A 15,398-nucleotide genomic window follows, 5' to 3' on the forward strand; every position below is an offset into this window, starting at 1 on the left:
TGTAAAGGCAGAATGAATGAATGTTTCTGCTCCATACACCACTGTGAACTGTGATCAACAATATAATCTGAATAAGTCTGAATGTAATCTCCTGAGGAAAGGCACTGGTTGTAGACATTCAGTCACATGATCCACCTCTGTTCCTCTATGTCATCTCTTAACCTATAAATGAATAAATATAATTGTAAAGATAATATATATATATATATATATATATATATATATATATATATATATATATATCTCAACAGCTTTAAAAGAACCATTGCAGTTAGTCTCAGCAACATTTGAGCAAATTAACATTCGCTTTTAAAACAGAAAAAATATAAAAAATAAGTAAACCAGAACAAAATGAAAATATATTCAATATGTATCTTAAAAACACTATATAAACACTAGTAAAATGTTAATGGGTGTTAGATGTTTGTGTATGATTAATGACAGAGAATAGCACATGCAGTAAGTATTTGTGTTGTTGCTGTAACGAGGCCCAATTTCTTTTACACAATATGCCCATCAAACAAATTAAAAATCTCTACTGAGGTGAGGCTTCTGACGGTTGGACTGAAATTCACCTGTAACAGTGAATACATCACCAGTACTTTGTTACATTGTTGTTGTTTGTATTTGTTAATATGTCACTACTCTGGCATTTGAACATGAGTAGAGTCAAGTTTCAGTTGTTTGTCAGTTTAGTTTAGGTTTTGCAGCCTCTCCGACATCTACATTTAATTTACATCTACATTGCTGAATTGTACTGAACTGTACAGAGCTAAAGAGGGTTAAATACAAACCGGATTCCAAAAAAGTTGGGACACTAAACAAATTGTGAATAAAAACGGAATGCAATGATGTGGAGATGGCAAATGTCAACATTTTATTCGTAATAGAACATAGATGACAGATTAAAAGTTTAATCTGAATAAATGTAACATTTTAAAGGAAAAATATATTGATTCAAAATTTCACAGTGTCAACAAATCCCCAAAAAGTTGGCACAAGTAGCAATAAGTGTGTCACACCCTCGTCCCATCTAGTCTGTTTTCTCAGCACATGGCTTTGTTTTGTTGTTGTTCTAGTCCCGCCTTTGTTCCGCCTCCTTGTTCGTCACCCTCGTTATTTGTCTCAGGTGTGTCTCGTCTGTGTTTTGTATTTAAGTCCCCTTCCCTCACTTCCTGTCGTCGTTCATTTGTTCTTTGTATTGTCTTTGTACTTGTTCTCATTCGTTCTTCCCTGTTTCGATCCATGTTGTTACCTCTGTCTCGTTATCAAGTTTGTATGTCTCCACTGTTTATCCGTCATTGTTTTCTAGTCATCGTGTTTCCTTTCTGTCGAAAAGTCTATCCGTTTTGTTATTCTTTTGTAAATAAAGCTTGTTGTGTTTTAGCATGTGCGTCCGCCTAAGTCAGTCCACACCTCCTCGTGCCTGACAAAGTGGTTGGAAAAAGGAAATTGAGCATATAATGAACAGCTGGAAGACCAATTAACACCAATTAGGTCAATTGACAACATGATTGGGTATAAAAAGAGCTTCTCAGAGTGTCAGTGTCTCTCTGAAGCCAAGATGGTAAGAGGATCACCAATTACACTATTGTTGCGCAGAAAGATAGTGCAGCAATACCAGAATGGTGTTACCCAGTGTAAAATAGCAAATACTTTTAAGTTATCATCATCAACCGTGCATAACATCATCAAAAGATTCAGAGAATCTGGAACAATTGTTGTGCGTAAGGGTCAAGGCCGTAAAACTCTACTGGTTGCTCGTGATCTCTGGCCCCATTAACGTCACTGCACCTCAAACAGGAATGCCACTGTCAAGGAAATAACAGAATGGGCTCAGGAATACTTTCAGAAAGCATTGTCAGTGAACACAATCCACCGTGCTATCCGCCGTTGCCAGCTGAAACTCTACAGTGCAAAGAGGAAGCCATTTCTTACCAAGCTCCACAAGCTCAGACGTTTGCACTGGGCCAGGGGTCTTTTAAAATGGAGTGTGGCAAAATGGAAGACTGTTCTGTGGTCAGATGAGTCACGATTTGAAGTTCTTTATGGAACACTGGGACGCCATGTCATCCGGACCAGAGAGGACAAGGATAACCCAAGTTGTTATCAACGCTCCGTTCAGAAGCCTGCATCACTGATGGTATGGGGTTGCATGAGTGCTTGTGGCATGGGCAGCTTGCATGTCTGGAAAGGCACCATTAATGAAGAGAACTATGTTCAGGTTCTAGAACAACATATGCTCCCATCTAGACGTCATCTCTTTCAGGGAAGACCCTGCATTTTTCAACAAGATAATGCCAGACCACATTCTGCAGCAATCACAACATCATGGCTACGTAGGAGAAGGGTCCGGGGACTGAAATGGCAGCCTGCAGTCCAGATCTTTCACCTATAGAGAACATTTGGCGCATCATAAAGAGGAAGGTGCGACAAAGAAGGCCCAAGACGATTGAACAGTTAGAGGCCTGTATTAGACATGAATGGGAGAGCATTCCTATTTCTAAACTTGAGAAACTGGTCTCCTCTGTCCCCAGACGTCTGTTGAGTGTTGTAAGACGAAGGGGGGGGGGTGACACACAGTGGTAAAAAATGGCCTTATCCCAACTTTTTTGGAATTTGTTGATGCCATGAAATTTTGAAACAACATATTTTTCTCTTAAAATGATACATTCTCTCAGTTTAAACTTTTGATCTGTGATTCGTGTTATATTCTGAATAAAATATTAGATGTTGACACCTCCACATCATTGCATTCAGTTTTTATTCACAATTTGTTTAGTGTCTCAACTTTTTTGGAATCCGGTTTGTAAGTATTAATGTTTTGACCTTAGTGACTATTTAGCCTGTAGAATACCAAAATATGTATTATGACTTTCAGATATTTTAGTCATAATGTAAAAAGCTAAATGAGCCTTTGCTTGTCAACAAAATGTTCTTGGTCTTCTTTGATCTTTGGTGGCCCAACTAGTATTTATTTTTAAATAAAATTTTGCTCCTCCTAGGTATTTTGGGCTTTCCTATTTTTGAAATGCCAGAAACACCTCTTTGACAGTGGCTATATGGCTAATGGTGGTCCGGAAAAACTAGGCTTGCCTAGTTTTCTTTTTTCTTCTTTAACTTCTTCAAAATGTTCTTTTGTTTGTCATATAGTGAAGTACAGCTTCACCACCTAAAAAAACAATAATAGAAGCAGTTGTATTTTCCCATATTCTAAAGAAAATAATGAGTATAATGGAATGATTTCATTTTATTGCTTTGCAATTTGAAACATTACTCCACTCCAAACTGAAAAATAGTATCATCGTAACTCCCTGCTGCGTACACTGCACCAACATGGAGATCAGTAATTATAATCTTACACTGGACAAGATGTCAAATATCCTATGTCAATCCATTAGAGCTTCACATAGGGCCCACACCACCCTCTTCCTACCTGCAGCCTCAAAATTTCTGTTGTTTAAATCCTACACCTACAACTGCTGTGGCCATTTATGATCCAATCAGCAAACAGCTACCTATAACAACTACAGTTCCTCATTGATCCCATGGCATGAGTACTCAAATCACCCACTGCATCTCTAGCTCTTCACAGGGGTCATCAGGTAGGCACCTCCCCAAGAAACCTCCAGAAGGCTCAACAGTGAAGTCTGGTGTCCCAGACCCACCCAATTCAAGCTAGTTTTACAGTCCTATCTTACCCACAAGCCTCGAGAACCGTAAATCCACACTGGCCTCCCTGGTGACTAAGAGAGTACCTATCCATTTACTTTCAGAGTACAGCACCATGTCTGACCTCAGTGTAGTTAATGCAATGCACACTGGGACCTGCCGTTTTGCAATTTCTGCAATTTCCAATCTCGCGCTTCACCCCATCTACCAATACTTATACCCTGCACATGCTTTTGAATACGTTACCCCCTCAAGCACAAACCTAATTACTTTACTACTGCAACCACTTGTTGATGCATTTACCTCTAAGCGTGTGCTGTCCAACAAACCTGCTAAAACCCTTAGCACCTGATTACATCTCCATGTATACCTCCCCTGTGACAAACTAACCTTGAATATGCTTCAGCGTGCCACAACTAGGTTCTTCACCTACCCACTGTCCAAGATTTTGCGGTGTTGGAGGGATGTCACAACATGTTTTTTTCTGTGATGTTGCTGTGCACATTGCCTCCTCTTTCTACTTGTGAATAAATTCAGTCATCATTTGCCTTCTCTCTAGTGGTATGGCATTACTAAAAGCTGTCCATAAGTCACCCGACCCAAGGCCTTCTCTTCCACATTGCACTTAAACAGTCCCTTAGCTCTAATGAGATCCTGTCTACAAGCACTGCCACTTCCTTCCAGCTTCAGTGACCGCCGCTGCTGTTATTGAGTAAGAATAAACAAAGCTGACATTTTAACTTTACTCAAGCTTCACTTTAACATTATTTATGAACATGAAGGAAACATTACTTGTCTCGATGTTGGAGCTTGGTTCAGTGGGAACAGCGTCATCATAGTTCTCTGTCATGTCTTCTGTCCAAATGTAGAAATAAATGTCATTAAATCAGTCTCAGTTTCATCAGGGACTGTGTTCATGTTGGAGATTACAGTGTTGCTCCATTACAAGTCCTACCTGCTCCTCCAGAGTTCAGATCAGCACTGATGATGTCATCATAAGTCATCTCTGTTAGATCCTCTGCCCCAAAACACACACATAGTTAATGAACAGTGGTGGCTACATTTAAAGTTATAGAAGACAGCAAAGCTCCACATAAGATCTATAATAATCGTTATGATCACTCTCTATTTAACTATTCAACATTAATTGAATAATTTCTATCAATAGTTTTCTTTGTTTAGTTTGTTATAGTCTTTAAACTACAGTCTATGTCGTCTACAATCAGACTAAAAATTGTGAACCCTTTAAAATTCTGTCTCTACAATTTGACTGCACCTCACCGTCACTTGGTGTACTATAAGAGATAAGGCCTGCAGTGATGACATCATCATAGTTCTCTCCTGTGCCCTCCTTTTCTGTTTCACCAAAGTCAAATAAACACAAACTGATTTTACAAACAGTGAAATTATGTTTTTACCTTGTGGTTTAATGTAAAAGTAACAAAACACATATTATTATTTAATACTGTAACACACCTGTCAGACCACTGGTGACAGCATCATCATAATATTCTGTCTTTTTATCAGTCACTGACTTTTCTGGAAAAATGAAAACACTTTATTAAGAATGAGACAGTCATTTCTCTACACAAATCAAACTGACAAATCAACCAAATTCACACGGAATCAGTGGGAACCCTCCACCTCCACCCCCTGCAACCAACCTCACTGCTGACGCATTTGCTGACTTCTTCACCAGCAAAGTTGCTGCAATTAGCAGCCGGTTTTCTGACCCTTCTACACAGCCTCCAGCTCTCCCTTTGAATCCTGCTAAACCTAAACCTACTGCTTCCTTCCCTTCTTTCACTCCTCTCACAGAAGACGAGGTATCAAATCTTCTTAGAGGCAGCCGTCCTACATCCTGTCCACTGGATCCCATTCCTACCACCCTACTGCAAACCACTCCGTCCATTGCGTCCGCAGCCACTCATGTAATCAATTCTTCACTAACCTCTGGAACATTTCCAAACACCTTCAAGCAAGCTCAGGTAAGACCTCTACTCAAAAAACCTTCTCTTGCTCCTTCTATAGTAGGGAATTACCGACCAGTCTCTCTCCTCCCCTTCCTGTCTAAAATCATTGAAAGAGCTGTCTAGGCAGGCAACAAAATTCCTCTCCCTACATAACCTTCTTGACTCTAACCAATCCGGCTTCAAGAGCGGCCACTCAAAGGAAACTGCGCTTCTGTCAGTAATGGAAGCTCTTAAAGATGCCAAAGCAATCGGTCAGCCCTCAGTTCTCACTCTCCGTTCCTCAAAGGAGCGCCAATTAACACGGCCAACCCCCCGTACAGGTCAGTCAATGCTATTCTCATCTCTGGTACCACGCTGGTGGAACGAGCTTCCAAGCACTATCAGAGCAACAGAAACCATCTCCGCATTCAAGAAATCATTGAAGACCCAGCTCTTCTGAGAGTATCTCTTGCACTGAATGTCTTTCTTTAATGCACTTATCACTTCCTGGCATATTGCACTCAATGTAAGGTAAATTGTATAAATTGTGCTGTAGTTTGAATGTTAGATCCTCTTTTGTAAGTCGCTTTGGATAAAAGCGTCTGCCAAATGCATAAATGTAAATGTAACTCTTGTAAATGTATACTGTAAATGTAGACTTATCAAAACTTAGTTTAATATATTTTTCATTGCTATTTCCTAAATACAGACTGCAAAATGTCTCAGTGGAAGGGATTTATTTTTACCTGAGAGAAGCTTCTCATCCACATCCTCATATCCTGAATGCTGTGCTTCATAGAGGAGGTTTTCTTTTAGAGGAGAGAAGTACAGTTATGAAACATGCTCCCAATCTAAATCACCCACAATTTGCTAGTATGGTCCATGCCCTATAGTTTGGAACGGGGGGGCGAACTCAGAGGAATTTGGGATGGAGTTCAGCGCGGTTTTGAGTGTGTAGAACCAGGCCCCCAAAAGTTACAGGGAAGCGATACGTTGGTGAGCTTTGAAAAGATCACGGATATGGGTGCGGATGTATAAATGATGTGCTTGCGAGGTCCATCGGCCGAGTGTCTAAATGGTATGATCTGAAAGGCCTTGATGGTAAGCTGTAGAGGCAGCACCGATCCTGAAAAAGTGAGTGGAAAAATGTGATGGGTTAAGATTACTACGTGAAAGGATTTGTCGTAAGTGGGACTGAAACCAGTGGCGAGTGGCGACCAAACCCGATTCGGTTGTAAACAATGGATCGGAATGGGAGGCACCTTGGGATAATCTAAGCTGGAGGTAGCGTGCAAGAGGTTCATAGAAGCTTATAGGGGAAGGGAGTTTAAAGAGAAATATTTGAGAAGAATTGTGAAATTGGTCTGTTTTACTGTGTTTAATAGTAAAGACGAGTGTGTTTGGATCAAGTATGAGTAGGTCAAAAAAAACAAGGGTGAAGAGAATTATGGTGGATGGAAGACGGGGTTGTGAATTCAGAGCAACGGAGGAAGCCAAAAAACGCTAAAAGGAACATGGCTTCGAGGGTGGCATCGGTAGTTGGTGATACGTAACCGGATCGCAGGGTAGTTAGGCAGCTGTAAAGAATGTGAGAAGAGATTGGCATGCGTTGAGGTAGATGATGAGGTTCAGTTCTTCTTAATCCTTTAAGAAGCAGAGTGACTTGGTGATGATTAGTAAACGGATGGGGAGAGCCGTAAATCAGTTTGAAAAAGAAATTAATAGCGGCTGTATAGCTTTTTAAAGTTGATGAACGAATAGAAAATTGAGAGCTAGTGAATGAGAGGAATGCTGTGAAAGAGTGTAGATCAGAAGAAGGGAACGGTATAGAGTGTATATGATGGAAGCGTCGAAAGCACTGCCATCCAGTCCAGTAAGTAGACAAGGTGTTTGGTGCCAGAGATTTCAGGATTAAATCCTGGGATCTTAGAGTCAGATTGCTGAGTGTGTGGGAAGATGGAAGATGAGGTCCGAAAATGGTGGAACGGGAGTAGGATGCAGGTCGGACTGTGGAGCCAATAGCTTGAACTTCTGAAATTGGAAACGAGACAGAGTCAGCAATAGGGTTAATGTGACCAGGAATGTAAACAGCTTTTAATAGAAATTGATAGACGACTGAGTGCCAAGTGAGGCGGCGGACGAATGGCATGAGACTGAGCGAACTGGAGCGTCCTTTATTAATAATATGAACGATTGATTCATTATCTGAATGGAGAAGGATAACTCGGCCGGTCCATTCATGTCCCCAAAGAACTGCAGCAATGACAGCCGGAAAGAGTTCGCGGAGCGCAATGGAGTCACCACAGTCTAGCGGAACCAGTGTCCCTTGTAAAAACCTCCACACCCCACGGACGGGGCTGCGTCGACGAACAAATCAACATCCTCTGGGTTAGCTAGTGCGTCATTGTAAAAGAAAGAGATGCCATTCCATCTGCGGAGGAACAACCAGAATTGTAGCTCTGAAGCACAGGCTTGGTCCAGGGATATTAACTGAGAGAGAGAAGAGGCTGAAGAGGCTAGGTGCAGCAAATGAGAGATGAAGGAACGACCTTGTGGGACAACACTCATAGCGAAATTAAGATGCCCCAGAAGGGAGAGGAGTTGTCGCTTGGTGACACGTCGAAGAGAAAGAAATTCAGAGAGGAATTCAGTAATGCGGGCCAGCTTGTCGTGTGGGAGTGAAGCACTAAAAGAAACTGAATCCAGAAAGATGCCCAAGAACTCAAGCGAGGTGGTGGGGCCGATGGTTTTCTCGGAAGACAAAGGAATGTCCAGGCGATGGAAAGCAGCAGTGAGAGAAGTGATGCAGCGGGCCGGAGGGGAGGACGGCGAGTCAAGGACCAAGAAATCATCCAGGAGGTGTACCACATACGGGACATCATAGACGTTAAGGAGGATCCATGAAAAAGCCTCGGTGAGTGTGTCAACAATCTTGGGGCTGCTCTTACAGCCGAAGGTCAGTCGAACTGCGAAGTAGAATTGTCCCCGCCATTTCACCCCAAACAGGTGCCAGAAGTCAGGATGGAGGGGAATGATTTTGAAGGCGGAGACCACGTCCGCTTTAGCCAGCCAAGTGCCGCGGCCAAGGAGCTTAATCAGTGATATGGCATCGTCGACCCAAGCATAGCAGAGGGAAAATTCCGAGCTGGGCACGAGACTGTTTATTGAGGGCACAGAAGAACCGCGCGGGGCTGATAAGTCGATGACGAGCCGCTTCTTACCAGAATATTTTCGAGTGGCAATGCCGATGGGGTTAATTCGGAAAGTAGAAAATGGGGGGGGAAGAATAGGGGCCCATCATAAAACCCTCCGAGACTTCTTTGGCCAGAAGAGAAGTAACCACATCAGGCTCCGATTCGGCGGAGAGAAGGTTGGAGGCATGGAACGAGGACACGGGCAGAACCACCAAACCTGGGGAGAAACCAAACAATAGACCATCAAGGAGATAACATACGAATGCAGGGTCAGGGTGGTGCGAGAGGCAGCTTGCGAGCTCAGGAACGTTGACAGGGGTGGAGAGAAAACGCATCAGTCAGCTGTTACCAAACTTAGGCGGCCACTTGGGGCAGCTTGGCCGAGCGTGGGCTTGAGCGCAGTAGGTGCATACATGAAGGAACCTGCAGGAAGATGCAAAGCAGCCAGCGGAATTGAAATTATTGCAGATCATGGAGCCATTTAGAAAGAACAAGCGTCTACCGCGGGCATCACGGGAGCTAGAACTGGTGATACGCTGACTGGGGGCCTGGTCAGGGATGAAAGAAAAGTTAGGGCCCAGAGTGGGCGCCGGGGTGACCTGGGAGCATGCAGAAGTGGGATGAGAAGGGTTGCCACACAACCCACAGGAAAGTGCAGTTCGGCCAGCAAAAACGCGGCAGTAGAGCTCCAAGTCGAGTGCACCCCAGTAGGATGGAATATTCCACTGTTGCAAGTGGGCAGCGGCCCGTGCAGAGAAGAGCCGATGGTAGTCATAAAAACCAGAGCCTCCAAAACGGACTGCGAGGTCGAGGACGATGGCGAGGTAATCATCCAATTCCTGCCTGCGGGCAGGGAAGGAGGAGCACACCACGTCGCGATAGAGGGAAAATGCGAGTGCAAATTCGGAAGTTGTGAGGAGCTTAGAAGCTCTGTGCTCTGAAGTCTTCAATGAAAGGGTCACGTCCCCCACGTCAATGGAGCGGGGTGCTGTACAGGAAGCTGAGGGAAGCAATAGAGAGAACAGGTCAACGTCCGCACCTTGGAGAATCCGCTGACGAAGGGTGGGCTGCACCAGGGGTGGATTGAAGACACGAGCATTGGGAGGAGGAGCTGGAGCAGTGGTGAAGAGAGAGAATGTGGCGTCGGGAGCTCGGGGCGCCAGAGCAAGAGGTTGACTTGCAAAACCTGCGGAGAGAGAATCGGTATGATAAAGAACGGGATACTGCAAGCCCGTGAGAGGTAGGGGTTGGGATGAAGAGGGAAGGGGTTGGGATGAAGAGGGAAAAAACAGGGTAGGTGGAAGAAGTAGTAGCAGGGAGAGAGAGAGCAGGAAGATCAGAAGCACGTAAAAGGGGGGGGCAAACGAGAAAAAAACGGAAGTCGGGGCAGGGTCGGGCCCAGTAGTGCAGACAGGAGCCAGATTTGTGGCACCAGCAGGGGGCACTGAGCCGGGGAGGGAGGCCCTCGCGGGGCGTCCTCGGCGCCGCGTCGCAGGTGCAATGACGTCATGGCGCGATGGCGTAGGTTGAGCGGGAAAGACCTCATCCTCCGGGGAAGGAGCCGAAAACAGGGAAAAAATGGTCCTCTTGTTGGCTGAACGAGGGAAGGGGATACCACGGTCTCGCAGCTCTCTCTGGAGGCCCGCCACGGTCCAGTCGGAGATGGACGGAGAAGCGGGAGAAGCCGGATCGGGCCGTTCTCGTCTGGCGGTGAAGGAGGGCTGCCGAGCGCGCTGGTCGCGGCGATGAGGTCGCTGGGGAGGAGGAGAAATCGGAGAGGAGCGGCGTCCGCGCGCAGGACCCGTGAGTGTGGAGCGAGAATGACGAGAGCGTGCGGAGGAGCTTGGAGCAGCTGAAGTGGCAGGTGAGGCAGGCACGACGACTGCCGAACGCAGTCTCCTAGTGCTGATGACCGGGGTGGCGTTGGGCGATCGAGTAGGGGAAGGAGAGAAGAGCTCGTGGTCAGAGGCGAGCAGGTCGAGATCCATGGTAGCAGTTGGCAATTCAGTGACGCAAGCAGGAAGCACAAGACTAGCGACTTGATTGTCACGGAGATTACGTGAGGTTGGAGGGTATAAATAGGCCTGGGGGGAGGAGCGTGGGCGTGGCCCAACTCCCAAAATTCTGTTATAGTATAACTTCAATTAATATCACTTTAGTCAATAGAGGGGTGATGAGAAATAAAACACCCACATCCTTACAATAGTTACTGGTCAAGAATATACATTAGTTAAAACAATTTTTTTTGGATACGTGAACAGAAAAAAAATATAAAAGTAAATTAAAAATATAAATGAAAACAGATATAAGTCTGTAAATATACTTATATAAATATTACACTTATAAAATCTAGTCCATACATCGCTACTACACAAAAGAAAAAAGAAAAGACACTAAAACAAAACTCTTAGACAAGGGCTGAGGCTGGTGCCCCCATGCACTTAGAATGTTGGGAATGACATTAGTGTTACATCTGTACAGTTAGAAAAACTCTGTATGTCACTCACCTTTTTGGGTTAAGTCATTTCTTTTAGAGATGTGTCTGTGGTCAATCTCCTCATACACTGCCTCAGTCTGAGTCTTGTGTCTCCTCTTAAAGAGCACTGTGAGACAGAGAGAAACATGGAGGCAGTTCATCAGAAGAGAAGACAGATGACGGGTTACAAGACTAATCTTGTTTAGAGAATGTAAAGGAAATGCAGATGGTTATACCTCTCCTGAGCACTCTGTTCTGATAAAACAGCACAAACAGAAGCACTAAGGACAGGAAGAGCATGACTCCCAGCACCAGGAGAGACACTGGATAGATGGACGGAACATCTGATAAAGTCGAGACTGTCCAATTCTCTGTCTGACTTGCTAAAAACAACAATAAAAAAACAGAAACTGCATAAAACACTGAATCTCATATTCCAATCTAAAATCCTAATGGTTGAAAAAGGTACCTGTTCTGGTGGTGAATGTCGTTGCGAGTGCAGTGGTAGAAGGCACAGATATATCTGTAAATACAGAGAACAAAATCATATAGTTTAAATGTTATCTGTCATTCTACCTTACAATTTAAACTCAGTCCTGTGGAAATACTGAGATTCAGGGATTCAGAATCTCCAGTGTCCAGTGGTTTCCTCTGACCTGCACAGGTGACTCCAGCGTCCTGTCTGTGGGAGCAGTCAGTGTGGTTCTTCAGGGAATGAGGACAGTCCCACAGGTGAATCTCATTCCCTCTACACTTCACTCTGTTCAGCCAGATAGTCCCATTACCAGCACCAAAGACAGCACTCCCATCAGCCCTCAGCGCCGGACCACAGCCCAGCTGCCTGCAGACCACCTGAGCGTCCCTGATGTCCCACAGATCATCACAGACTGTCCCCCACTGAGAGTCATGATACACCTCAAGTTTCCCAGAGCAGCTTCCATGTCTCCCACTTAGTCTGAGAGGCAGATGCTCTATTCGCACACAGAACACATGAGCAGATACAATAAAGATGATTAATTAAATAAGTCCTGGAACATTTTAATACTAAGTAACCAAGAGCATTCAGATGGGGTCAGAGTCAGTTTTACAGATAAAGTACACTGGCTGCTTGAGAAAATATATTTAAATAATTTAGACTGGCTTTTGGATTAATTTATTTATTGTATCCATTTGTGCTTCCCTTTATTGTTGTAACACAGGATGATTATGGAATTTCTCTCAAGAGAATTTAATCTTCAGAAATTCTGCTGAACAGATTACCACTCAGATAGGACTCTGAGATAATCGGTTTCCCAGCTCTGGAAAGGGTCCACAGATAAGGGTCCTAAGAACCATAATAGAGCCTTAAAAATGCCACCCCAAGCTTGTTTATGTCACAGTATCTGCTCTAGGTATTTGACCCCAACCAGACATTTGTGGAATAATCCACACTTTATTCCTTGTGAAACGGCTTACCCCAAAGATTCTTAAAACTACAGAATCAAACATTCCTTAATTCCCACTGATTTATAAATGGATCCAATCTCCTCAGTAGTTCCAGATGGTGTATATCTGAGCAAAAATAATTCCAAATGGACCAGCCATTAATCTGGTGCCATTAGATTAACATTATGTTTAGTCTAAATGAAATTTTTGTTTGTTAACATATAATCTTTTATAATGCATCCTACAGAATCTGTCTCAAATATAATCAGTTTGTTGTAGATGATCTTGAAATGAATGATGTGGTTTGTGTCACCATGTTTATATGTATTTTTGAAAGTTTGGTTCTGTATATGACCACAATGAATTTTGAACAAAACAATTCAGTTGCAGTTGAAGTTCAGACTTTCAGCTTTAATTCAGTTGAACAAAATGATTGCATAAAAATGAGATGAACTAAAGCATTTTTTAAACACAATCCCTTTATTTCAGAGGCTCGAAAGTAATTGGACAAAGTAAATGATTGTAAATATAATGTTCATTTCTAATACAGTACTTGGTAGAAAACCCTTTGTATGCAGTGACTGCCTGAAGTCATGAACTCATGGACATCACCAGATGCTGAGTTTCATCCTTTTTAATGTTCTGCCAGGCTTTTTTTTTCACTTGGCTTGTGAAGGGATTTCTCTTCACCATAGAAATTATTCTGCGATCATCCACTACTGTTGTCTTCCGTGGGTGTTGTGATGGAAATTTGTTTATAAAAATGATTCATAATCAATAGAGATATTTAATCAGCAATGGCCACGCATGCTTGTGTAAACTGAAATTTTTTTATTCCTAATTCTCTGTGTGAGACCGCAGACTTGTGTGTGTGTGTGTTTCAAATAACATATCGACACCTCCCTTTGTCTCCAGACCAAGGAGATAGAGGGGGAGGCACAGGCCACGTCTGGAAAGGTGTTAGAAATACAGGAGATAGGGGAAAACAAATGGTGGGAAACTCTGAGTTTTGGGAACAGGATACAGTAAAAGATGACTGAAATGTAAAAGAGCGAACAGATGGTGTACTTCAAAGGGTTTTCCATGTATAAAAAGACGCAGATCAAAAATGGTCAGCAGAGAGGTGAAAAACAGCGTTGCGTGCACGTCTCTCTCTCACGTTAATTAATAAATGCTGTCTCACTTGATGCCGACTCAGAGACTCAAAGAGTGTCTTATTTTCTGTCATAAAATTTCCACCACAGTGTCCAGGTCTTTTTGCATTGATGAGTTCACCAGTGCTTTCTTTCTTTCTCAGGATGTACCAAACTGTAGATTTTGCCACTCTTAACATTGTAGCAATTTCTCTGAAGGGATTTTTCTGTTTCCACATGATTTCTTCACAGCAAAATCTTCCAAATGCAGGCACCACACCTCAAATCAACTCCAGGCCTTTTATCTGCTTAATTGAGAATGACATAACGAAGAAATTGCCCACACCTGCTCATGAAATAGCCTTTTAGTCAACTGTCCAATTACATTTGGTCCCTTTAAGTTTTAATGTGGATACTCTCAAATGCAAGCTGAAAGTCTGGCCTTTATGTCTATATCCATTATATAAAAATAATTTGATTATGTTTACAGTAAACAGGTAAAAAAAAAAATTTGTGTCAGTGTCCATGTATATTGTCACGCCCTCATCCTGTCATGTCTGTTTTCTCTGTCTGTTATTGTCCTTGTCTCCGCCCATGTCCCGCCTTTGTTCCGCCTCCTTGTCCTTAAACCTCGTTATCTGTTTCAGGTGTGTCTCGTTTGTTTATGTATTTAAGTTCCCTTCTGTCACTTCCTTTGATCGGTCATTTGTTTTGTGTTGTTCCTGTTACAAGTCGTGTTGTTTTGTTTCGTGTTGTTATAATTCCTAGTCGTGCTGTTTCTAGTTATTGTCTCCAGTTATTTCTCATTTTTGTTTGTTCCCTTGTTTGTTTCACCTGTTACTAGTTTTGTTTTTGCTCAAGTCAGTCTGTCTGTTTTGTTAGTTCGCTTTAAATAAAATCACTGTGTTTTAGCGTTTGCGCCCATCTCCGTCAGTCCGCCATCTGTGAATTTGTGACATGTATATGGCCCTTACTGTATATTTATTTGTTTACTTTGGTCAGCTCTGTATGATTCATCATGTTTTGTACCCAAATGTGTTAATGTCATTTTGGTTATAATTGCAAAAGAATGATTCAGTGATATGAAGATTTTGGAAATAAACTCTACAGGAAAAAATTCTCTTTTGTCCTTTCTCCTTTTAACTTTAGGGAGTTCTTAATCTAAAAATTCTCTGAAACTTTCCATTTGAGTTGAGAACTGGGGATGGACTCTCCTCCCTTAGTCCCTCCGGACCAGTCAGCCTTCTAACACACACTGGAGCTCAAGTATTTTGAGAAAAGAAAAGAGAGATGAAAAGGCAAAAGTAGAAGAGAAGCTGCAAGAGTTTTCCAGCAGTGCACAGGACAGCAAAGTTGAGTACACAGTGTGGGTTTGGGCTTCCATCCTGAAAGTTTAGCACTGCAGAATGTAGTGAAAGTGGAGAATTAGAAATTCACCCCAGACTGAATCTACGATCATCTCAAGCAGTCTCAAAGTTACCCCTCTCACCTGAGAGGCATTCGAGAAATCCTGGAAGAAATCTTAACTCTGTTTACAGGTGAGCAC

General features: G+C 43.0%; 1 pseudogene; it reads right to left on the reverse strand.

Moving 5' to 3' along the window:
• Positions 1-3,101: 3,101 nt before the first annotated feature.
• Positions 3,102-15,398, reverse strand: part of LOC136695050 (scavenger receptor cysteine-rich type 1 protein M130-like) — a 31,093-nt pseudogene continuing 18,796 nt past the window's right edge.

Source organism: Hoplias malabaricus, chromosome 4, assembly GCF_029633855.1.
Source record: "Hoplias malabaricus isolate fHopMal1 chromosome 4, fHopMal1.hap1, whole genome shotgun sequence".
Lineage (NCBI taxonomy): Eukaryota > Metazoa > Chordata > Actinopteri > Characiformes > Erythrinidae > Hoplias > Hoplias malabaricus.